The following is a 25703-nucleotide window of genomic DNA, read 5'->3' on the forward strand; positions in this document are numbered from 1 at the left end:
AATTAACACAGCTTTGAAACTTTACTATGCAGAAAAAAAATGCTGCTTTCCCTTTATTTTTTAGTAGTTTATGTTTCCCACGGCGCTGTACTAGATTTCCTTTTTTTTTTTTGGTTTCTGCTGCTGCCTGATTGTGTTCTTCCTGTTCCAAATGAGGGTGTGTGTTGACTGGTCAATTCATAACTCTGGTGTTTGTATCACTGAAGTTTTGCTGTATACTATATGTTAGACAAATTTTACACTGAAACTACGAATAAAATAGGATATTTTCTCAGGAAAAGCACACAAAGATATACCATGCTTTAACTAATCTCCCTTTTAAAATACTGATACGCAAAAACTTTATATAACAAAAGTACAATATATGGATACTATATATTTGACTTCTGGCCCCTGATTTTTAGTAACGCTTTTAGTGCTTTTTTGGGGCACAAACCTTTGCCTGCGTGTTCCTTCAATACTGCATAAGCCCCCTTTCCCTTGTGGTCCATTTTTGCATACCTTATATGCAGGGACTGCATACCTTACATGCTGCTCCTGTGGATAGTCATACGTCCTTTAAGTTCAGTGCACATTGGGACCTGTTTGCAACTGCCAAAGGCACTAGCTCACTCACTCTACAAGGACCAAAGAAGGCAATAATGAATGCCACCATAAATAAAATGGCCTCCCTCCCAAACTGCACACCCGTAGGATAGCCTTTAATAACCTTGTAAGGGTTTCTACTATTAAGGGTAAGCTGTCATTTCTCTGGCGCCCGCCCCTCCCTCGGGGTGCCCTTCTTCTAAGATCCCACCCACCCCAGTGATAATTGTCATCATGATATTTGTGAGAAAGTTGCAGTGTTAAGTGCCCTGCCCTTGTTCACTCATGTGGGCTTGGCAAGACTGTGGGCGTGCCTTCAGATCCTCCAGGAACACTCATTTTTGCAAGGGGGGAAAGGCTGTTCTAGGAGATGAATTCATGGAAGTACAAGGCACACATGCAAGGAAATGTGTATAATATTGAAATAAGATTGGGTTGGTTATTGCTGTCTGTGATACAGCTGTTTTGTGCAGTAAGCTTAGTGGTTGATGGTAGTCAGTATAATTTGTGTTTTGATATAGTCCAATGAAATATGTGCAATATACCTTTGTATACCTGTAAAAGAGAGAATAATCTTTCTGCTTTATCTAGCACTAAGAATTTGTGGCTTCTGTCACTTGTGCTGCTGGCAGTCTGGTTGGGCAATAAAATTTTGGCCGAGAGCATCTGAATTTTGCAACAAGTAATATAGAAGGTGCCTCTCTTCTTTGTGGTAATGGTATAGACTGATTCTGTGGAATCACTGCAGCAAGTTGTAAATGATGTATGAAATGAGAAACCCTGTCCAGTGCATGGAGCGAATACAGCCTGTGCCATCTTCGTAATCGCTGCTGTGCAGGGCTACTTGTTTTAATAAGATTTCCGACATACAGCACCTTTTAATTTTTTAACTCATGTGCTTCCTATCAGCTGCTGTAGCTATTGAGGAGGGAATCCTGCCCACCAGAAACACAAACCCTTTCAAAACCATCAATCCTTGTACAGTACTCTAACAATGAACATCTTGACATTTTCCCATAGTTTTTTATTTTTATTTTTTTCATTTGATGCCAAAGAGCACAATGTCGCAATACAACATAGACAGGCAAACTGAAATTATAACAGCAACACTTTGCCCTTCTCCAGCACCTTCCATCAGTTGAGTCTTTATAAACTTGACTGAATTGAGACTGGAGTCAGGGGAGAGACTTAGGTTGGATGAGGAGCTAGGTTGGGGAGACTTGGATGAGGAGTCCAGTGGGGGGAGATTGGGCCTGGACCTGGGATGGGGAAGAGACTGGGATTGAATGAGGAGCCTGGTGAGGAAGAGACTAGGAGTGGCTGGACAAAGAGACTTGGTTGAAGAACCTAGAGAGGGGGCCTGGGACTGGGAGGATGTAGAAGGCTGAGATGGTTTGAGGAGCCAAGAAGGGGAGGTTGGGAATGCCTGGGCAAGGACACTGGGTCTGGGGTAAGGAACTTGGGAAGGTGGGGACTGTAACTAGCTAAGCAAGGAGCCTAGAACTGAGATGAGGGAGGGGAAGACAGGACTGGAGAAAGGACAGGATGGAGGGTATTGGGGCAAAAAGGTCAGGTTTGGAGGACACGGGCAGAAGGGTCTGTGCTCACTAGAGTACATTCTTCTCCAGAAACAGGTCTGGAACCCAAGATTCTTTAGTCTCACTATTTGTCTGCTATCAGCAAATGGCTGTAAAAATTACTGACAAAGTGTGTGTGTCCTCCCCTTCTGGGGGTTGGTTCACATACCAAATGACCAGCCTTCAGCTACTCAATTATTCAAGTGGCAGAGGTCTGTGCTTTGGATCACATGGTTCTAACCCTGCTGATGACTCACGTGGGTGTCAATATGATTCCACATGATGGAATTTGTGTGTTTTAAAATACAGGCTTTTCAGTTTGCTTTTTTTAAAAACCTATGATTTACATGCAAAAAGCTATGTTAAAAGAACACTAGGGTTGCAAAGTCAAGGACTCGGAGTTTGGAAATGCCAGAATTAAAGTTTCCTGTGTAGGAAGATGAAGGTTAAAAGTTACTATTAATTTCGGGTGCCCAATTTCAGATGCTTAGGATCTGATTTTTCAGAGTGCTTACTATTATAAAGCATTTTTGATGTTCAAAGCACAGCTCCTATTGATTTCAGTTGCAGCTGTGAGTGCTTAGTGCTTCTGCAAATTAGACCCCAGGTATCAAACTTGTGCATCCAGAAAAGGAGGAACACACCATTACTGGCCATGTGTGAAATGTGTGGTTAAGTGACTTGCCCACATCACACAGGAGGAACTCCACCAGAGGCAGAGATGGAATCCATTTCCCCCGAGTGGCATCACATATTCTTAACCACTAGGCCAGTGGTTTTCAACCTGTGAGGGTCTAAGATTTCCAAAGGGGTCTGCACCTTGATTTGAAAATTTTTAGGAGTCTGCAAATGAGAAAAGGTTGAAAACCATTGCAGTAGACAATCCTTTCTCTTCTTGCCTCGTACATTACACACCTTCCAATTTATGTAACCAGTGAAGCGGGGTCCGACAGGCAACAGCTTCCTTTACTGCTCAATCCTGATTCATTCACTCGAGTAGGATCCATTCTGTGCACTGAATGAGGTGGTGTCCTATGGCAAAAATAGTGTGTGACCATGTAATTAAAGACTGTATCGTAAATTTGCTTCCTTGTTCATATGCATTAAATTTTCACAGGCAGCCTTAATACTGGCATTTTGTAACTTTTGAGTGGTTGACGTTACAGTCTTAGTGTTCTTATAACATAGGGTTTTTTGTGCATAATATAAAAGAGAGCATCTATAATTACCAATGTATAAAGTATGTGCTAGCTAGTGTTTGTGTGTGTGTGCGTACAACACCTTGGTCACTGGGGCCTTGATTCTGATGAGGGCCTTTGAGACTACTGATGAAAATAAATAATGGTAATGCTATTCTGTTAAAAGAGAGATGAGAAAAGTAGAAATGTGTAACTTGTTAGCTTAAACTTTAAAAAGTTCCCCTGTGACAGCTGAATGTGTTTAGTGTTTCTTGGGCTTTCTCATGAAATATTGACTGTTCCTTTTCTTGGATAAATGCCAGTACCTCCTTTCATATTTACAGAGCATTCTATTTACATTTCATTACAGGCTTCTGGCTGGGCTAGAAAACAATGTGTTAATCCTTTGAGCTAGGGTGACCAGATGTCCCGATTTTAGGGGCTTTTTCTTATATAGGCCCTTATTACCCCCCACCCCGTCCCGATTTTTCGCACTTTCTATCTGGTCACCCTACTCTGAGCAGAGAAAATATCCATTAGAGTGGATCAGTCTTATTAAAACCCACAGGAGCATTTGTTCATTGACTTAGTCAAAGGGCCACCCATCAGTCACTTCTATAAATCTGTTTTACACAAGAGCATCCTCCTGGACTTTTCAGCTGTTTGCGAAATAATCTCTTGGTAGAAAGCAACTAATTATGCCACTGAAATACAGGGATTATTGGTAAATGGAGAAGATTTGTGCATATTAGTTTTATAAAGTTACATAGATAAACGATTCCTCAGTAAAAGGAAACAGGCCATCCCTCTTTCTGTGCTGAGTGTTTGCTTGGGAATTATTCCCTTCCCCTGGACACATAATTTTGGTGCATTTATAAATTGATTAGCTGTCTGTTTTACTATTAATATTGAAATCAATCAACATTGGAAGGAAAATCATTTGCAAATGGTGTTGTTTAGTCTTAGAGAGGAGAAACTATAGTTTAGTTTTTAAAGAAGTGAGAAGCACTTTTCATTGTTAATGCTTTATCACTTGTTCTAAATTTCATTGTATTTTTCCCCTGCTTTCCACCCTCTCCAATCAAAATATATCACTCCAGCAGCCCTGTTCTTCAGCTACATTGGTGTGGGGCCCATTGAAGATTTAGAAAGAGAGGAAGTTGGTAGGTAGAAGGGAGAGGTGTGCTGATTGCCTCTGAGTGCAACATCCATCTCAGTTGTTTCCCATTTTTGAAAGTCAGTTTTGCCACTTTCCCAGTTCCTTGATACAGAGACTCTTGTTCCCTGCATTCAGTATTGAAACATGGGAATTTCCTGACTAGAATAGACTCATGATCCATCTAGTTCAGTTTCCTGTCTTAAATATTGCCCAGTCCTCAACACTTTAGAAGAAATTCCCTCCATCTTCAAGAAACTACCAAAATCCTGCCTGTTCCAGGAAGTGTTCAAGCTCCAACATATGTGCTCCAACTTCCAATCTGTGTTTTGTTCTGTTTGCCTTTGCCTGTGCCTTTTTACTGCAAGAGCTCCGGGACAAGGAGTTATGTTTGATGCAGACTTTGTACCATGCAATATTATGTACATCTACAGGACTATATAAATTTATTATTATTATAAATTATGTATGTGAGGATGTGTGTGTACAGTATACGTCTGTATACTCATGCAGCTAATAATGTTCAAAGGCTTTTGCTTTAACTAGTATTTATTTTAAGGGAAATGTCACCATATGCCAACTGAACAAACATTATACGGTGTCGTGCAATCTCTGAATTTGTTCAAATCCTCATTATGGTTACTAGCTCTTTGTTGAAGAGTGGAAGGGCCTAGAATCTGGCACTGAGATGAGATCTCCTGTAAATTTCCTGTTCCCTTAGAAAAGCTGGACGATGAGCTGCATCTTTTTGGTAGAGGTGAATAGCAGTGGGAGAGCCTGGAATGATGCAGTTTTGCCCCTCCCATTGTTTATCTCCATATTCATTTGCAATCTTAGCCAAAGGTCATTCCATCCTTTTTCTATGTCAATAAATATCTATTGAAGTATTTAAAGCAACAACTGTGAACTACTTATGGAGGCAGAATGTACAAATAGAAAACTGGGAGTTCAGGAGCACTTAAGGCCAGGTCAGGCAGAAAGGGTATTCAGCTATAACCAGGACTTGGAGCTGCAGCACTTTACCCCTCAGATAAGGATGGGTGAACTTTTCAGGTATGGTAGCTCATCTCCCTTAGTGAGTTGCCTTGTAACATGCAAATGCCCAGGCATTCACAGAAGGAGGAGAAATATTGAGAGGAGTGGAATCCCATGTTTCTCAGTTCATGGGTGGTGAGGTTAGTCTGAGTCAGGCAGCAGGTGTAAAAAGGAAACAGTTCTCAAACTCTTGTCTCTACTGAGATGCTAATTGGAATAGCTTTTTTGTTAGTGAGTGGTATGGGGAGGGTATTCCTGCTGACTTTTGAAGTCTATCTGAAGCAGCTTTTAGCAAATCCTGGTCCCAACAATAGATTTAGCTTTGAGGGATTTTTTCACCTAAATCTGCATTCAAATCTTCCAAAAAGAAGAAAAAGGCCCATCTTGGTTGGACTCTGCCTCCTTGCCTCCCCACTTACTTTTTCAGGAATTAATGATTAGGAGGCTGAGCGTCTATGCCAATGTGGTAAAATGTTCCTGCGGAATTGCCTTTGTATTTTCGCCTTGAATTGCAGGTGAAATGAAATTGTTCACTTTCAGTGCTGCTTTGTTTTTGACCCCTTTTTGTGAATTCTCAGAGGAAAGAAACGTATTCCCATCTTTTATAGTAATCAAATTTATCTGGCATCTCTCAGCCTCTTGAATTACTTATGCTACAGTTGGCCAGCCTCGGGAAGGCTTTAGCTGGTTTATTTATTTATTGTTCTAAAGTGAGGGTTTTTGACATGAGGTCCCCACATCATCCTAGGGGAGTTTAAGAGAAAAATGGAGAGTGCTTTCTGCCGTCGTTCTTAGAGAGAGAGAGAGAGAGCGCGCGTGTGTGTGTGTGTAAATGTAAAAAAACATTCCACTATTGAGAGAAAAAAATACTTCCTAATCTTATCTTCATGGTATTTATTTTAATGTTTTAGCGTCATCTCGAGAGAGGTCTTTGAAAGTGATGTCACCACAGTTTAACTGCAGAGGGAAAAAACGTTAAAAGGCACAGCGCTTCATAATTGCACATAAGTGCTAATGAAAATTCTTAAACAGCCTTAGCTTTTAATGTCTTTTTTTTTTACCAGACTGTACTAATTATGTGAGGGTAGGAATCATGACCCGGAAGTAATAGCAATGTAGGTCTTGCTGCTGAGAGCACCTCCCTTCCAGTGGAAGTTAGTGGGTTTGGCCTGTTGCACTATCACAGAGTCAGACCGTTTGGATGGACCTCGGCTGCTAACACAGCATTTGAAAAGTAGCAATTGTATGCACACTGCACGCAGATACAAGTGGCTCTCTACCCGCCTCTGCCATTTATTGGGTGCCAGCCACAGATATACCAATAAATGACAAATACATTTTACAATAAACAACCCCCCCCCATCAAATTAGACTCTGCTCTCGCCATCCTGGAACTAATTACTTGCAACAGAAGATTACTTTTAAACACAGAAGTGTCTTAAAAACAAAAAAGCATTGAAAACTGGGGTTCAAAAAAGAACTAGGTAAGTTCATGGAGAGTAGGGCCATCAGTGGCTATTAGCCAGGATGGGCAGGGATGGTGTCCCTAGCCTCTGTTTGCCGGAAGCTGGGAATGAGCGACGGGATGGATCACTTGATGATTACCTGCTCTGTTCATTCCCTCGGGGACACCTGGCATTGGCCACTGTCAGAAGACAAGATCCTGGCCTAGAGGGACCTTTGGTCTGACCCAGTCTGGCTGTTCTTATGTTCTTAAACTGGCTAACCTTTATTTGGTACTAGTTGGTTAAATATAAAAAAGGATCAATATGTTGTACTTTTTAATTTCTTTACAAATAAAACTTCCAAGATGATTTTTCCCCCAAAGTGAATTTGTACATTTGAAACCTCAGGAGTTAAATGTGTAAGGCTGAAATAGCACTAGGAAGCGATACTGAGGCACGCAGCAGAGTTTGTGTGAAATCAAAGCACTGATATCAAGACGAGTAGATTTAGTTTAAAGGTAAAACAATTATTTTCGCAGCAGCTTGGGTTCTGCTGAAAATGAAAAGTGGAGAAGGCAGCAAAAAGGAACTGACAGTGTTGCAGCAGGAAAGAACTGTGTATTATGATTAAAAACTGAGTTTTATTGGGTGTTACAACAGAGACTGTGCCTGCCTTTGTGTTTTCAGAGAAGATTTGAGATACACAACAGTTAGATCATTTTATTATCTAAAACTTAGACTTGAGAAATACAGAGTATATAATGACTTGATAGTATTAGTATTATTTACATAACTCCATGGATGTGCATGGCATTTAAAATTCAGGGTCCCTTCTCCAAGGAGCTTACGGTCTAAAGGGCAGATCCTGTAGGATTCTGAGCGCTTTGTGCAAGGCGCTGACCATCTTCAATGATCACATCTTTGGAGTTGTTCTGGTTTGTAACAGATTTAGAAATATACACCCTTTATAAAAAGTCTCAGATATATATAGATAGGTCCATGTTTAGAAAGCTCCTAAATATGTTTTTATCCAATACATTGTAACGTTTCCAAAGGCACAGTAACCCATAGTGTTGACATTCTAACAATCTGGGGCGGGGGGACTGTGAACTACCTGTATTATAAAACAGAATGGTCATTCAGAAGAAGGGTTACCTTAGGCTGAAATTGAAATGTACGAAAGTGAGAAAATTCAAAGTTAAGACAGACTGTCCGTCCGTAAGCTGTCATGAAGAGTACAGAATTGTCAGGGATCTGAGGTCAATGGGTTACATCAACTCTTTTGTGTACTGCTATGCCTAGGCACGACACAGCATCACTTTTAATTTTCCCTTGTGTGTATGACTATATTGACTAGAGTGTTCTTTAAATTATGGTTAGAAAACTATGAACTATTGAGAAGAAAGGGAAAAATGTAGATTCTGCATAGGGAATGATTTTTTCCCTCAATATACTTAATTTCTTATACTTGAATTGAAAACTTATTTCTTTCCTTATAAAACCAAAATCTAACCACTAATTTTGATGTAGCTCTTTAATTTATTTCTGTTTCTGCTGCTGTCTACTCATCAATTTTTATAAAAGTTTTTCCATTTAAATAATGAAATGCCAATTTTGAAAGGAGACAGAGCCTTACTATGGATCTTATCAACTATTTTACTTTCAAAGAACATACATTTGAGAGAGATCCTTAAAAGCTTTAACTTGTTTTTTTTTTATACTCATGATATCCACTAAGGGTTGACCTGTCCGTACTGCTCATTTTCTGCTTTTAGTGCCCGCTTGGCCTCTGTCCAGCAAGACTTTTCTCTCTCTAACTCTGTGATTATATGAAATTCTGCCTCAAGAGGATAAACAGCAACAATAGGTGAATGCACACTTTCCCTTTCTAGATGTATATGTCAGTGCAGAGGAATTTTATTACTAGGAAAGAAATCAAATCACTGTCACCTAAAGTACTAATTATGTTTGATAAATGTATGGTATGCATTTAAGGCAAAGAGAATTTGGGAAATGATACACCTTTTGTAATTACAGTGACCAACGCATTTCCATCAATCTATTTTTTTTTCTGATTTTAGGTTCATTTGCATTGCTTTATTTTGATTAAATGAGCTTTCAAAGTGGTTGCAATAGACACACTCACTGTTAAGAAGAATCAGATACTGAGAAATTTTTCAAACTGTATAAATCCAATATGCATATAACATGGATCATGCATGGCCTCTCTATAGACATACAAACACACTCCGTCACAGCAGATAGGCATATGTACAGGCATGGGCACCTCGCACAGATAAATGTAGCAAGCTGAAAAAATATGCGCCAATATAAAGTAAAAACACGTAACCTTCTAGTTTTTCTTGGTTGTCTGGAAAACTGGTGTGCGTGCACACAAAGTAACCGTGATAACAGTCCTCGCTCTACAAACTACTCAAGTACAGTGATCTGGTGCAGCAAAAAGACCTCTGAAGCCTCCTGCATCAGGAGGCACCAATTTTGTAGGCACCACACCCCGAGAAGACCCATTGACCATGATGATGAGAAACGTTTAAAAATGCTCCTCCAGGGGTGGCAGTGTGCACTTGTTCAGCACACCAGTGCCCACAAAAGAGCCATCAAATGATCAGTGGTCCAAACAGTTTGTTCATTAAAAGGGGTCCCCTGTTCTGCCGCTGTGCTCCAGTCCACTTAACATTAGGGAGAGTTACGCCTGTCCTGCCAGAGATTGTTACCTCCCCCCCGAGCACGGGGGTGCGGTGAGAGGTGAGTTACATGCAGACAGATTTTGACAGTTTCTGTATCCAAGAAGCAATGTCAACTTTTTGCTTGTTTTTGTCCATTAATATACTACAAGCATTTTTGTGCAAGCGTACGCAGTATGTTCCCTTTCTGATACCTGCCTTTCTCATGAATAACAAGATCAGATCAACGTAGTCTTCCTTTCCTTTCTTCGTTTTTCCTTTTCGTTTGTTTTTTGATACAAAACTGCCAATGCAGATCCAACACAAGATATGTATATAAGTTTCTGGAAAGTCAGTAGAACTGTTTAAAAATAACATCTTTCTCTTTCTATTTTTTTATATCTTTGCAAGTTTTCTGTTCTTTACATCTTCCAATTCTCTTGGTGCTGTCTCTTGTTTCGCCCTAATGCACTGCTGATGATCTGTGCTCTGGTACCTAATGGAAAACTTCCACGCCTTTTTTTCTTTTACAAATTTCAGCTTTTCATAACAAATATTGTTTAAAAATAAATGTTTGCAGTGACAGTAACATTGTTTCATTGTATCTGTAGTTATAATTAATTAGGAAAAATAATTACAATGTAGGTTAAACCATATAGTTTATGTGCAGTTTTATTTAATCATATTCTTATACGTCAAAGCTTTTATTCTTCCTTAACTGCTTCTAAACAATTTATATTTCAATTTGGGTTTTTTAAACCTATTTAAAACAAAAATCTAAGAATAGAACAGTGCTAGTACGCAAATAATTTAAAGGGTGATAATTTAAGTAAAACAAGCTAAGTATTTTTAGCGGTGACTCCTTCCTTATGGCAAACAGAATTGTGCTGAAGTCAAATACCTGTTGTGTGTGACTATAACGCAAATATGAGCCTCAGCTGTTTCCTGTGCCCCTTGCAGGGTCTTTCTGGGAATGGAGGCTCTTTGCAGATAGCATGTTTCCACTCAGTTTATGTTGCTGAGCGTTTGTTTTCAGTTCATAGCTGATATAAATAGCTGCTAATTGCTGTGCTAATTATGTGATGAAAGAGGGCAGCTGCTACTAATAAACAAAATGGCTGCCTGCGCCTTGGTGAAGCCTTGCTGTGTGGCACATTTAAAATCAGACTTGACAAGACGTTCCTCAGTATCCGACAGGACGAGAGCGAGTCGGGAAGTTTTTTTGATGAACCTTTTTTTTTGTTGAAAAATTCTGATTCCCCAGTGTGGAAACTCTTGACAAAGCCGGGCTGGTCATGCTCGGTTTCCTGACTCAAAAACAGCATCCGAACCAGGTTCAGAATTGTTTCCATGAAATGTCTGGACACCTTCAAAACAGAAAAAATGTTGTTTTGCAGTTGAAAACATCTTTTCATTTAGAAATATAAGCTAATAGGACTAAAAAAAAAGGGGGGGGGTCAAAATCCAAACAAAAAGTTTAGAAATTATCAAAACAAAATGTTTCGCTTAACGTGAAACAGAAAATCAGGTTTTCAGTCCTGAAATATTTCTGGGATTTTGACTTTTCATCCTGAAACAGGAAAAATGTTTGAATCTCAAAAATATTATCAGGAGAGGAAAACAGTTTCCACCTCTCTCTAAGCAGAGACCAACCCTGCACTGGCTGGGAGGCGGAGAGTACTTGACCTCATAACAGTCGGATTTTTTTCTTTCTAACCTCTCTGGTTTTTCTGTGTATGTTGGTTTGTTATTGTACAGGGAAGCTTTTATCTCAGGGCACAGGCGCACAAACTTTGCCTGCTGCAAGGATACAGTTAGGCTCTGATCCTGCAAATAGATATACAAGTGCTTAACTTTGCCCCCATGAATAGTCCATGAACAAAGGAACTTTGGAAAGCAGAAGTAAAATGCACTCTGCAATACCCTTGTAACACTTACATCAACTGAAAACAACACCCTGGCCTTTTTTGTACTGCTATCGTTTCATAACCACGCATCATCCAAACATTACAATTTTGTTAGGTTTGGATAAAAATGGACAAAGCAGAGCAAATACAGCCATTCTTAAAGCAGGAAATTATTATATAAGATATACAATGTGTATACTGTAGGGCAGTAGAGATACTATAGTTACGGTTGAGATGATTTTTCCCTTGTAAATCTGTATTTTCAGTTTTTAATAACTTTCTCAACCAAAAAAAAGGCCATTTGGGCTGAAATTTCACATTCTTGGGTTTAGCCCAAAGATAACATTTTATTCTGAGAGATTGAATGGAATCTGTTTGCTTATTTTTCAGCTAGACAAGCATAAAAAAGCATCTGCACTTTAAAGAAAAACGTGTTCACTCCCTGACTTCTTGGCGTGCAGAACAAAAATGAAACGTGTTCACTCCCTGACTTCTTGGCGTGCAGAACAAAAATGAAATGTGTTCACTCCCTGACTTCTTGGCGTGCAGAACAAAAATGGCTGTTAAAAAAACAATCAGCCTGGACATGTGACCGTCCTGAATTAGGAAGTTGCTTTGCTAAGCATGACCATTCCCCCCCAGAAATAACTAAGTTATAGCTTATAGATAATTGTATTTTGAGCACACCACATGTTGTTTTCAGGTTGTACTGATAGAATTTCAGCCTCAGGGCCCATCACATTTCAAATCTAGCTAATCCTCCTCCTGAATTCCCCCTTCCTATCTTTTCAAGTAGCACTGGAAATGCCTTCTCAGGTCCAGAGGCCTTTCCCCTGAACACCTTAAATTTCAAATTCTGTATATTCTGAATTTGCTCCACGCTTTGCCTGTGTTTAACTGCTGTCTCTGCTCCCAGCTGCTGAAACTCTTCTAGAGACCAGCTCCTTCAATGCCATGTGCCTTCATATACACTGTGTTGGCTTGTGTTGATGTCAACAATAAGGAAGAATTCACACTGCTTGTAGAAGAGAATGAGGAAGAAAATTACCATTGGCTGTTTAGGAAAGGGTAAAAGAGCGGGAAAGAATATTGCAGTGACAGAACCCTGCTGGAAAGTGCGAAGCAGCTGGTGAAGGAGTTTGATTGGGCCAGAAGAGTAATTGCTTAGTGTGAAAAAAAAATAGAAAGGAGCTGGATCTGGCGTGTGCGAGAGAGAACAGAAAGGAGCCAGCAAGTAGGTAGTCAGTTCCCTAAAACATTTGAGTTGCAGAGAAGTCAAAGCCCATAGGGAGGAAAACAAAACCTTTTAGAAAACTCTGGAAGAAAGAGCGGGGAAATCTGGAGCATGCAAGCCTTTCCAGGGAACTGTGCCAGGTGATTCCCTGATTCCAACACACTGCTAACTGAAAGGTCATGAACGAGCGAGGCGCTATCCACATGTGGCATTGCTAAGGTGTGGTGTAAGGGCAGGATGACTGGTGAAGAGGCTGTCTTAGTACAAAGTGGACGGGGAGTCCTGGGTGTAGTGGATATGATGCTCCCCCTCAAAGTTCCCAAAAGCTCTCCAGCACTTTCTTTTATCTCGCAACCAGGCTTTCCTGGGCAATGGGGAGACTGAGCTCACCGTATCAGTTTGGCAGATGAGGTTCTAGATTTCATGTGAAGCTTTGCCTAGTTCCACAATCAGTGGAAATGGAAAAGAAGGAGATCAGCTTGGAAAAGAGGAGACTAAGGGGGGTTATGATAGAGGTCTATAAAATCATGAGTGGTGTGGAGAAAGTGAATAAGGAAACATTATTTACTTGTTCCCATAATATAAGAACTAGGGGCCACCAAATGAAATTAATGGGCAGCAGGTTTAAAACAAATAACAGGAAGAAGTTCTTCACTCAGCGCACAGTCAACCTGTGGAACTCCTTGCCTGAGGAGGTTGTGAAGGCTAGGACTATAACAGGGTTTAAAAGAGAACTGGATAAATTCATGGAGATTAAGTCCATTAATGGCTATTAGCCAGGATAGGTAAGGAATGGTGTCCCTAGCCTCTGTTTGCTAGAAGGTGGAGATGGATGGCAGGAGAGAGATCACTTGATCATTACCTGTTAGGTTCACTCCTTCTGGGGCACAGGGCATTGGCCACTGTTAGTAGACAGGATACTGGGCTGGATGGACCTTTGGTCTGACCCAGTATGGCTGTTCTTATGTTCTGGTTGAATCATAGGAATTTTGTGGTCAAATACCAACTTTATCAAATGTGTTGCTAGTTACAAAGAGACTTGGGAAGCTCAAATTATTACTGGACAATTGACCAGGACAAGTATACCATGCCTCACTTTGAGCTGAAAATTAGCATAATCTCTGTAGGGTTTAAAAATCTCTGCAGAATTCTCTTAAGGGAATTTTAACAGTTATAAGTAACTATTCACTTTAGGAAACAAGCATTTTTATTATTAAAAATATAATTGTTTACAATATTTGTTATTATGAACAGTTCGTAGTTCTTAAGAATCTCTTAGTATTTTATTCCCAAAATAAAACATGCAATTATTATACACTAGAGAAAAACTCTCAGTGCCATTATTCCATTAAACTAATGGAAAGTATTTACCCCTTTTGTTTTCCTCAGGATTTATATGCGTGGTACACAGAACTTCAGGAATTATTTTAAACTAGTCATAGGACTTTAACAGTTTACAGTCACTTCATGATCTTCCCATCATTGGATTGTATTTACTTCACTGTGATTATTTCAGAAAAGCCAATTGCCAAATATTAACAAATATTTAAGTTACTATTAAAATTCCCTAGTTATCCAAAAATAAGAAAAATCCTCAGTCAGTGGCCTTCCAAAAGGAAAACGCACTAACTTTAACAATGAGTGTTGTTAGTCTGAAAATTTAGTGTGACATAGTATTTCTGGGAAAGAACCCTAACAATAAGGAGTTTTAACGATTTTACTTCTCTTTGCTGCACTGTTGCAAAGGGCTCAGGTTTTAAAGTAATGTCAAATCAGTATTGACTTCCAAGTTAAGCAGTTACTGTATATTATCAAATCTCTGGTGGAGTTGTTCAGATATCGATTAAGGTCACTTGGCAAGCAATTCAGATTTGTGTTTTAGATACATAAAATAGAAGATCAGAACTATGCTGTTTCTCCTTGGCTTCTCAGTCCAAACTTTTCTCTCACTAGTTTCCATGTGGCAACTGGCAGCTGTACTCAGTCTCTCTCTCGGAGCATCATCATTGGTGGTCTTCCACTTTGTCTCCCTTCTGGGCCTCACAACCATTTAAGTTGTGTCTAGCACTATGACTGAGTATATTTACGGATGTGCTAAGGAACAAACAACTTGTCACAACCAAGGTTATTCTTGTAGCCTTTTGAGGACCGCATATGAGGTCAGTAGGGGTAGATGATATTGAATGTGAGGTCCCTGGGAAAGTTACATCTTTACTCTCCTGCAGAACTGATAAGAACATAAGAACGGCCATACTGGGTCAGACCAAAGGTTCATCCAGCCCTGTATCCTGTCCACTAACAGTGGCCAATGCCCTGTGCCCCAGAGGGAGTGAACCTAACAGGTAATGATCAAGTGATCTCTCTCCTGCATCCATCTCCACCCTCTGACAAACAGAGGCTAGGGACACCATTCCTTACCTATCCTGGCTAATAGCCATTCATGGACTAAACCTCCATGAATTTATCTAATTATCTTTTAAACCCTGTTATAGTCCTAGCCTTCACAACCTCCTCAGGCAAGGAGTTCCACAGGTTGACTGTGTGCTGAGTGAAGAAGAACTTCCTGTTATTTGTTTTAAACCTGCTGCCCATTAATTTCATTTGGTGGCCCCTAGTTCTTATATTATGGGAACAAGTAAATAATGTTTCCTTATTCACTTTCTCCACACCATTCATGATTATATATATCTCTATCTTATCCCCCCTTAGTCTCCTCTTTTCCAGGCTGAAAAGTCCTAGCCTCTTTAATCTCTTCTGATATGAGACCCTTTCCAACTCCCTAATCATTTTAGTTGCCCTTTTCTGAACCTTTTCTAATGCCAGTATATCTGTTTTGAGATGAGGGGACCACATCTGTACGCAGTATTCAAGATGTGGGTGTACCATGGATTTATATAAGGGCAATAAGACGTTCTCCGTCTTATTCTCTATCCCTTTTTTAATGATTCCTAACATCCCGTTTGCTTTTTTGACTGCCGCTGCACACTGCGTGGATGTCTTCAGAGAACTATCCACGATGACTCCAAGATCTTTCTCCGGATTAGTTGTAGTTAAATTAGCCCCAAATAGTATTGTATGTATAGTTGGGGTTATTTTTTCCAATGTGCATTACTTTACATTTATCCACATTAAATTTCATTTGCCATTTTGTTGCCCAATCACTTAGTTTTGTGAGATCTTTTTGAAGTTCTTCACAGTCTGCTTTGGTCTTAACTATCTTGAGTAGTTTAGTATCATCTGCAAACTTTGCCACCTCACTGTTTACCCCTTCCTCCAGATCATTTATGAATAAGTTGAATAGGATTGGTCCTAGGACTGATCCTTGGGGAACAGCACTAGTTACCCCTCTCCATTCTGAAAAATTTACCATTTATTCCTACCCTTTGTTCCCTGTCTTTTAACTAGTTCTCAGTCCATGAAAGGATCTTCCCTCTTATCCCATGACAACTTAATTTACGTAAGAGCCTTTGGTGAGGGACCTTGTCAAAGGCTTTCTGGAAATCTAAGTACACTATGTCCACTGGATCCTCCTTGTCCACATGTTTGTTGAACCGCCCCCCCCCAAAGAACTCTAATATATCAGTGAGACATGATCTCCCTTTACAGAAACCATGCTGACTTTTGCGCAACAATTTATACTCTTCTATGTGTCTGACAATTTTATTTTTTACTATTGTTTCAACTAATTTGCCTGGTACTGACGTTAGACTTACTGGTCTGTAATTGCCAGGATCACCTTTAAAGCTCTTCTTAAATATTGGTGTTACATTAGCTGTCTTCCAGTCATTGGGTACAGTAGCTGATTTAAAGGACAGGTTACAAACCATAGTTAATAGTTCCGCAATTTCACATTTGAGTTCTTTCAGAATTCTTGGGTGAATGCCATCTGGTCCCGATGACTTGTTACTGTTCAGTTTCTCAATTAATTCTAAAACCTCCTCTAGTGACACTTCAGTCTGTGACAATTCCTCAGATTTGTCACCTACAAAAGATGGCTCAGGTTTGGGAATCTCCCTAACATCCTCAGCCGTGAAGACTGAAGCAAAGAATTAATTTAGTTTCTCTGTGATGACTTTATCGTCTGTAAGTGCTCCTTTTGTATCTCGATCGTCCAGGCGCCCCACTGGTTGTTTAGAAGGCTTCCTGCTTCAGATGTACTTAAAAAACATTTTGTTATTATCTTTTGAGTTTTTGGCTAGCTGTTCTTCAAACTCCTTTTTGGCTTTTCTTATTACATTTTTACATTTAAATTTGGCAGTGTTTATGCTGCTTTCTATTTACCTCACTAGGATTTGACTTCCACTTATTAAAAGATGCCTTTTTATCTCTCAGTGCTTCTTCTTTCTTTCGGCAAGCAGCTTTACTTCCTGTTGGCAACTGAATTCTGATGTTTATATTGTGGTTTGTCAGGACAGTTTTGGCTATAGGAATACAGGAATTTTCAAACTTCATTAGATCAGGTGCCCATCTAATTCAGTATCATATCTCTGGTAGTGGCAAGTACCTGATGCTTCAGAGGCAGACACAAGAAACCCTGTAAAAGACAATTCATAGATTAATTTACAGTTGTTTTTTTTTTGTAAGGCCAAAAGAAACCATTGGTTGATGTAGGAGGTCAGTCTCCTGTATAGCAAAGGCCATAGAATTTTAGCCAGTTACTGCTGTACTGAGCCCAATAGCTTGAGTTTGACTGATGCAGGTCTTCCAGAAAGTCATCCAGTCTTGAACTGAAGGTTTCATGAGATGCATCCATCATTTCCTTTTGTAGTTTGTTTTCACAGTTAAAAATGTGTGCTTTATTTTTAATTTTAATTTTTTTAGCTTTAATTTCCAGACATTGGTTCTTGTTATGGTTCTTTCTCACCTAAATAAAAAAGCCCTTTAATATCTGGGATTTTCTCCCCATGAAGGTATTTGTACAACATATCAAGTCACGTCTTGATTTCCTTTTTGATAAACTAATAGATTGAACTCTTTAAATCTTTACACTGTAAGGTATTTTTCCCAACCCTTGAATAATTTTTGTGGCTCTTCTCTGCTCCCTTTCCAGTTTTCCAACATGCTTTTTAAAATGTGGTCATCAACTGTACACAATATTCCAGTAGTAGGGCTTGTCTACATGGGAACAGTCAAGAAATTTAATCTGAATTATCTTTCAAAGTGAATTAGTTAAACTGAATTAGGTCCCTGTGTAGATACTTTTATTCAGAATTAAAAAGTGGCCTTAATTCAGTTTAGTTTAATTCACAAACAAAATTACGGTCACTTTAATTCTGAATAAAAGTGTCCACACAGCAACCTAATGCAGTTTAACTAATCCACTTTAAATTCAAACCTTTAGTTAATTTGGATTAATTTTCCTGAGTGTCCCTGTGTAGAATCTCGCCAATGCAGTATACAGATATAAAATCACCTTCCTATGCCGAATGCCCCAGTTAATACATCCAAGGATCACATTAGCCCTTTTTGCCATAGCTTAGCGCTCATATTGAGTTGTTTGTCCGTTATGACTCTGTGATGGTGCCCCCCATAAGGCTTTATGGAAATATGCTTATGAATGTATATATGACATAACTAGAATATGTTTTATGCTACATATGCCATGTAACATATATCTATAAAGGTTATAATCTACTGAATCTATTAATCCTATTCGTATGCATGTATCATTTTTGTATTCGAAGTTATGAATATTGGCAGTGTACTTGCTTGATTTTTAAGTAGCCTTAGTAAAGCCTTTGGTCAGTTTCTTGAGAAAGGAATGTGAAAATTAAGTGCCTAATCAAGAAGCAGTTAACGAACAATGGATCTTGGAATGCTCCAATCCACATAAGAAGTCTACCTGAGGATGTTCAAGATAGCATGTTACCCATGGCTGCTATCTGTAAGTTCTGAGTCATGCATGGACATGTGACTGGCCCATGTGACTCTAAATATCCATTTTGTAGCTGGATTCTACACAGGGGGAGGGAGGGGTGTCCACCCACAAGAAAAAGTCTATTTAAACCCTTGGGAGACCCCTCCATTTTGTCTTCAGCTGGCTCAAGAGATAGCCTCTCCACCCCAAGGATACCTGAAAGAAACTGGAACAAAGGACAGTAACTACAGGGGGTGTGAGTGATTGCTGGACCCAGATTAGAAGGAGATTAGTCTGTAAAAGGAAGCTTACTGGAATTCCTCTAAGGGTGAGGTTTTTTTCTGTATTCAGTTTTCTTAGACATAGACTTGCATGTTCTATTTTATTTTGCTTGGTAATTCACTTTGTTCTGTCTGTTACTACTTGGAACCACTTAAATCCTACTTTCTGTGTTTAATAAAATCATTTTTTACTTATTAATTAGCCCAATGTACGTATTAATACCTGGGGGAGGGAGTAGGGTGGCGGCAAACAGCTGTGCATATCTCTTTATCAGTGTTATAGAGGGTGAACAATTTATGAGTTTACCCTGTATAAGCTTTATACAGGGTAAAATGGATCTGAGTGTCCCTGTGTAGAGTCTCGCCAATGCAGTATACAGATATAAAATCACCTTCCTACACCGTACTCCCTGGTTAATATATCCAAGGATCGCATTAGCCCTTTTTGCCATAGCTTAGAGCTTATGTTGAGTTGTTTGTCCATTATGACCCCTAAATCCTTTCCAGGATACAGCCCCCAATTCTGTAGGTATGGCATGCATTCTGTCTCTGTTAAAAACACATTTTGTTTGACTGGTCTCAGGTTACCAAGAGATCCAGATCACTGTGCATGACTGTCCAGTCCTCCTCATTATTAGCACTCCGCCAATCATTGTGTCATCCACACATTTTATCAGCAATGATTTTGTATTTATTTCTGGATCATTGATAAAAATATCAAGTAGTGTCAGGTATAATAATGATCCCTGCAGGACTCCCTTAGAACCACCCACACTCAATGATGATTCCCCATTGATGATTACTGTCAGTTAGCCAGTTCTTATCAATTTAACATGTGCCTTATTGATACTGTAGAGTGTTAATTTGTTAATCACAATTTCATGTAGTACTAAGCCGTACAAAAGTCTAACTAGATTACATCTACACAGTGGCCTTTATCAACCAAACTTGTTATCTCATCAAAGAATGAAATCCAGTTTGATTAAAGAGACTTATTTTCCATAATCCATGTTGACCGTCATTAATTATATTCTCATCCTTTAATGACTGAATCCTGTATTAGCATTTTCATTATTTTACCTGGGATTGATGTCAGGCTAACAGGCCCATAATTACTCAAATCATCCTGCTTGCACTTTTGAATATGGGTACAACATTAGCACTCTTCCAGTTTTCTGGAATCTTCCAGTGTTCCAAGTTTTATTTAAAAAAATATCAGCAGGGCAAAGGTCTCCACAGCCAACTCTTTTAGGACTCTTGGGTGCAAGGTATCTGGTCTCTTTGATTAAAAATATGTATGTCTAGTAGATATTGTTTAACATCCAGTCCATTAGTTACTGAGGAGGAAAGTAATTCGTCATTCTTATGTTACTTTAATATATTTTCTTGTTTCTTTCCAAATACAAATTGTGGAATTCTGTGATGAAATTGAGGCTCTGGAGGTTGTATAGCAGGATGTGTGTGTGTCATGTGCATTAAGGAAGATTTTAGGTTAATTTAATATGAGTATCTCCATTCTTGAAATTATCATAAGGTTGGGGGTTCAGTTATTTCTCTTAACGGTCTTTGGGGAGCCTACAAGCCTTTCAAAATGATTCTCCCACACTCTCTAAATTGGACATGGGGGGGAGTGTCTTCCCCATTCTCTCTATATTGGGGGGCCTCCAGCCTTCTCCCTTGTTAATTTCTCTCTGTCCTTCAAGCTGGGGGAGGTTTGCAGTCCCCTGTGTACTACCACTTCTGAGAAATCAGGTCCCTCCACTGAATTCTCATTCCTCATGGTTGCAACCAAATTCAGGATTAACCAGGTTTAAACTAATTTTCCTGTGTTCCCCATGTTAGTAGCATTTGGCAGCTTCCCCAAAAGAGAGAGAGAGACACACACCATTTTTGGGGATGACCAGCATAACTCACTCATGGCTACATAAAACGCTCTGCCTCATGTTGCGGCCACCTCGAAATCATTCCATAAAACCTTTACACCAGCTCACACTCCTGTGTAGACTCTTAATAAATTTCTAAAAATACAGTGTGTGTACGTGTGCCTGTGTAAATAGTAGGGCTGTCGATTAATTGAAATCAGTATATTTGAAAATGTGAAAAACATCCAAAAATATTTAAATAAATGGTATTCTGTTATTGTTTAACAGCATGATTAATCGCACAATTAATTTTTTTGAATCGCTTGACAGCCCTAGTAAATAGTGCATGTATTTGTTTATTGCTCAAGTTATGCCAAGAGATTTAGCTCTGTAAATTTTTGAGAAATTCCATCTGATTATGTTTAGACCTATTCAGCAATCTTCTGAGTACATTTACTTTTTTCTAAAAAGCTGCTAATGGCAAACTGAAAATTATGAGTGACAACATGGCCACAGCTGACCATTTGATCTGCAAGCCGCAGGGTCATACGTACGGTTTTATCATTGTACAGAACCGTAGTAGCTTTGTCAATAATCAATGGCCAGCGGTAATCACACTAATACTCCTCGGAAGCAGATAGTACTCACGCGATTCGGGGTATTTGGCTTTCTCTGGTATGAGGACGTGCCGTACAGTTAATCAGTCTCTTGCATTTTCTTACAAAGTTAACTAATATTTTGACAAAGGAAAATGTTCTGTAGTGTCTGCTGGAAGGGAATGTTAAGAGAACTTCTCAGACTAGCTCCAGGGACAATCTTGGGGAAAAAATAAATAAGTTTCCATTGGTTTGGAACATGCCTGTAAAATGTAATTGACAGAGTTTAGTGAACACCTAAGTTGACATTTGGAGAGGCAGTACGGCGTTTTCTAATATTAGGTCCATAGAGTAGTAGAGAGTTTTGGGTCACACTCTATATTAAGATTCCATTTCTAAGTAGTTTATTAGGGGTTAATAAATGATTAACAGATGTCTTAATAAATGGTGAATCAATTATTGTATGTGGTTATAGAGTCCTACAGGCCAATGAGTTGCTTTTAACCATAGCTTACATCCTATAACACCTTTTACTGACATGCTTCTAACTGTTAACACGTTACTCACGTCTGTAACATGGTTATAACATTTCTTACCCATTTATTAACCCTTTATAAACAATTTATAATGGAATTTTGATATAAAATGTAGCATTTTTTATACATCAGGCCTTCTGTTTAATTTATTTAGCTGGCGCCTAGAGGCTCCCTAATGTTATTGGCTGAAAAATGTAGAGCCATAATTTGTGCTGAGAGTGGGAGTGGGAAAAGAAATGTGTTGAAAAGGGAACCCCCACACACCTCCCAAAAACAGGTCTGAGAGGGAATTGGTTCTGTTCAAGAATCAAGAACTTAGTGCGGTTTGTAATTAAATACCTTTTTGTTTTCTTTTTCTTAACATTGATCACTGATGCATAGAAATTAAAACCTAAATATCATCTAAGAAAGTGTTTTCAGGTCTGCAAATGTCACAGGCAATGCCTTACCATTTAAAAATCCCTGTGCTTAACACTTCTCTTATCTGACCTACGAGTTAAACTGCTGGGTGCTGGGAGATTTTTTTTAATTTAATTTAACTGAAAATCTCTCCAGACTGTATTGTTGGCTTTGGTGCAGCGCATGAAATAATTTTTCCATCTTACCCCAGCATTCTTCGAAGGTCAGATTTTAAATTGGGCTGTTACTGTCTTGCTGCAGAGTTTCCAAGCTACGTTAATTTTTGGTCTGCCATTGATGGATGGAGCAGTTTGAATTCTGACATGCAGCAGCCTGAGTTGAATGACCTGCAGAGGCAGATGTCAGCCTCTTATTTCATGCCCGTTCGTCAGGAAGGAAAAACAGCATCTTTTCTAGAAGTTCTTTGTTTATCCATGCAGGCATGCGTGTGTGCGCACATGGGCATGTGTGTGTGCTGCAGGAGACCATGTGTGCATATTGTATGTAGTGAATTTCTATTTACAGGTCTCTCAAGACTAAGGGGAGATGGGAGGGGACAGGGACGCATGCATTCATGTGTATTCTATATGGTAGAAGTGTGTATAAGTACTGGGTTGAATTTATATGTTTGTGCATTGCATAATTAGGCATGGTTTTGCACACAGGTTGCTCACATGAGCATGCATCTTTTGTTAGAACAGACAGTTGGTAGCACCTGTTAAATTAAGGTTGCAAAACAGTTTCCATTATAATCCTGTTTTGATAAATGTATAACTTTCTGAAGCAAATGTCTAACACCATTGTACAGGAGCACACACACTCTCTCGTCTTTCTGGGCTCCAATTTTCAAGGCTTTTTCTATCCCTATAGGGGCTTGATCTTATTTTATTTTTCATTCATTTATTTATTTGATAAATTCTTTCATCAATATCAATGAGGAGAAAATAAAGGGGAAATTCACTTTTTCCATTTCAAAAATGGAGAAACAAACTTCTAGGACCGGCTCCAGCAGAAACAGCTGAAGTTTGCAACTTGGCCTGTGTAGAGCTCTCAGTGAGGACTAACATCTTTGCATGATTTTGGGGGAAAAAACCTAAAATACTTTACGGGATTGAAAATCACTTTGGAGCATACTCGGTAGCTGAAAAGATTTTAGCGGCGCCCCAAAAAGCCTGTTTCCCTTTGTGCCACTACAATGCACATTCAGTGGTGCTGCTCAAAATCAGCAGGGAGCTAGAAGGGTAAGGATTTTGTGAAGATGAAGAAATTGTAGACTGTGGGTAAGGGTAAGGATTTTCTGAAAATGGAGAAATTGTAGACTGTGGGTGAAATCCTGACCCCTAGCAAAGTCAGTTGGACTTTTACCATTGACTTCAACAGGGCCAAGTTTTCACCTGCAATTTTTTTTTGTCACTGCACAATTTGTGCTGCATTTTTAAAAAAATAATCTTAAAATTGAAAGTTTTCATTTTGAAACCTATTAAGCTTTATCTTGTTTTCCATGGTCTTCATACAAGAACAGTGGCAAATCTCATTCTATTCACGGCCTAACTGGAAATCGTTGCTGGTAAAATTTGTTCATAAATTAGTAGAGGGTAAATAACGATGAGTTGTATACACCAGTCTGGATTGCGAGGTAAAGTGGGCTAATCTGAACAACAGCTAAAAGCAAGATCTTATATTGAGGAACAAAGAATGTAGGTCACCCTTACAGCATAGAGGACTGTATCCTGAAAAGCAATGATTCTGAAAAGAATTCAGGAGTCATGACTGATAACCAGTTGAACATGAGCTTCCACAGTGATGCTGTAGCTAAGAAGGCACAAACAAACCTTGGATGTATAAACAAGGAAATATCAGATTGGAGAAGGGATGTAGTTTTTCCTCTATATAGGACATTAGTGAGACGCTTACTGGAACTCTGTGTCCTTTTCTACTGTCCACCTTCCAAAAAGGATGTTGAAACATGGAAAAGGAACCAGAAAAGAGCTACAATAATGATTCAAGATCTGGAAAACCTATTATACAGTGAGAAACATATGAAGCTCAATCTATTTAGTTTATCCAAGAGAAGGTTAAGTAGGCACTTGATCGTGGTCTAGAAGACCCTACATGAGAAGAGATTTCTAATAGTAGATGGCTCTTTAATCAGCAGAAAGAGACATAATTAAATCAAGTGGCTGAAAGCTGAAGTTAGACAAATCCAGACTAGAAATAAGGTGCAATATTTTAACTGTTTTCAGAGTAGCAGCCGTGTTAGTCTGTATCTGCAAAAAGAAAAGGAGGACTTGTGGCACCTTAGAAACTAACAAATTTATTTGAGCATAAGCTTTCGTGAGCTACAGCTCACTTCATCGGATGCATTCAGTGGAAACAGTGAAGCAGTTAACCATGGGAGCAAGGTGGTGGGTTCTCCATCATTTAAAGTCTTTCAATGAAGTTGGGATATCTTTTTTAAAGATATTTTATAACTCAAACAGAAGTTATGTCTTGATGCAGAAATTACTGGGTGACGTTCTTTGGCCGGTGTTATGCAGAAAGTCAGGCAAGACGATTATAATGGTCCCTTCTCGACTTTAAATCTGTGAATTTATAGCAAATCCTTTTAATGTCTTAACTAATAGTATTTAATTTCCTTGTTTTTTTTAAAAAAGTATCTTAATGGAACACTGAGCTGGTACAGTTGAAAACCACAAAGTCAGAAAATGTATCTATTATACTACATTATTACCATGCCATCTAGGAGCCTATTCATGGACCAGGACCCCGTTGTGCTAGGCATTGTACAAACACAGAACAAAAAGAGTCTTTGCCCCCAGGAGTTTACAATCTAAGTATAAGACAAGAGGCAACAGATGGAGACAGATGGGGGTGGTGATACAAAGAAACAGTGAGATAATATTGGTCAGCATAATAGGCAATGGTCTCGCTGCACCAGCAGCCTAGCTGTTAAATTTTTTGTAGCCATCATGGCAAAAGAGTTTTGGGGAGGAATTTGAAGGTGGATAATGAGGTGGTTTTCTGGATGTTTTTTGGAGCATCAGGTTACAGGCTTGATGGTGGTGTCCACACTGATCAAGAAAGAAGGTAGTGGGTCTAACAGCAACTTTAACTGGGAATGTGTTTGTGCTCCTGCATATTGCATGGTATAATTTTTGTGGTGTTATATATTACTGCCCACTGTAAAATAAGTTACATGAAGTATACAGGATGACTTCAGAGAGGACTATAGATCTTGGATGCTTCAATTTTTGAGTGCCCAACTTCAGATGCCATAAAAGGGCCAGATTTTCAGAGACCAGGTGCTCAGAACTTCTGAAAATCAGGCCTCTTCAAAGTGCCAGGTTTAGTACCCAAAAGCTGATGTAGCC

This window comes from Eretmochelys imbricata, chromosome 12 (assembly GCF_965152235.1).
Source record: "Eretmochelys imbricata isolate rEreImb1 chromosome 12, rEreImb1.hap1, whole genome shotgun sequence".
NCBI classification, from domain to species: domain Eukaryota; kingdom Metazoa; phylum Chordata; order Testudines; family Cheloniidae; genus Eretmochelys; species Eretmochelys imbricata.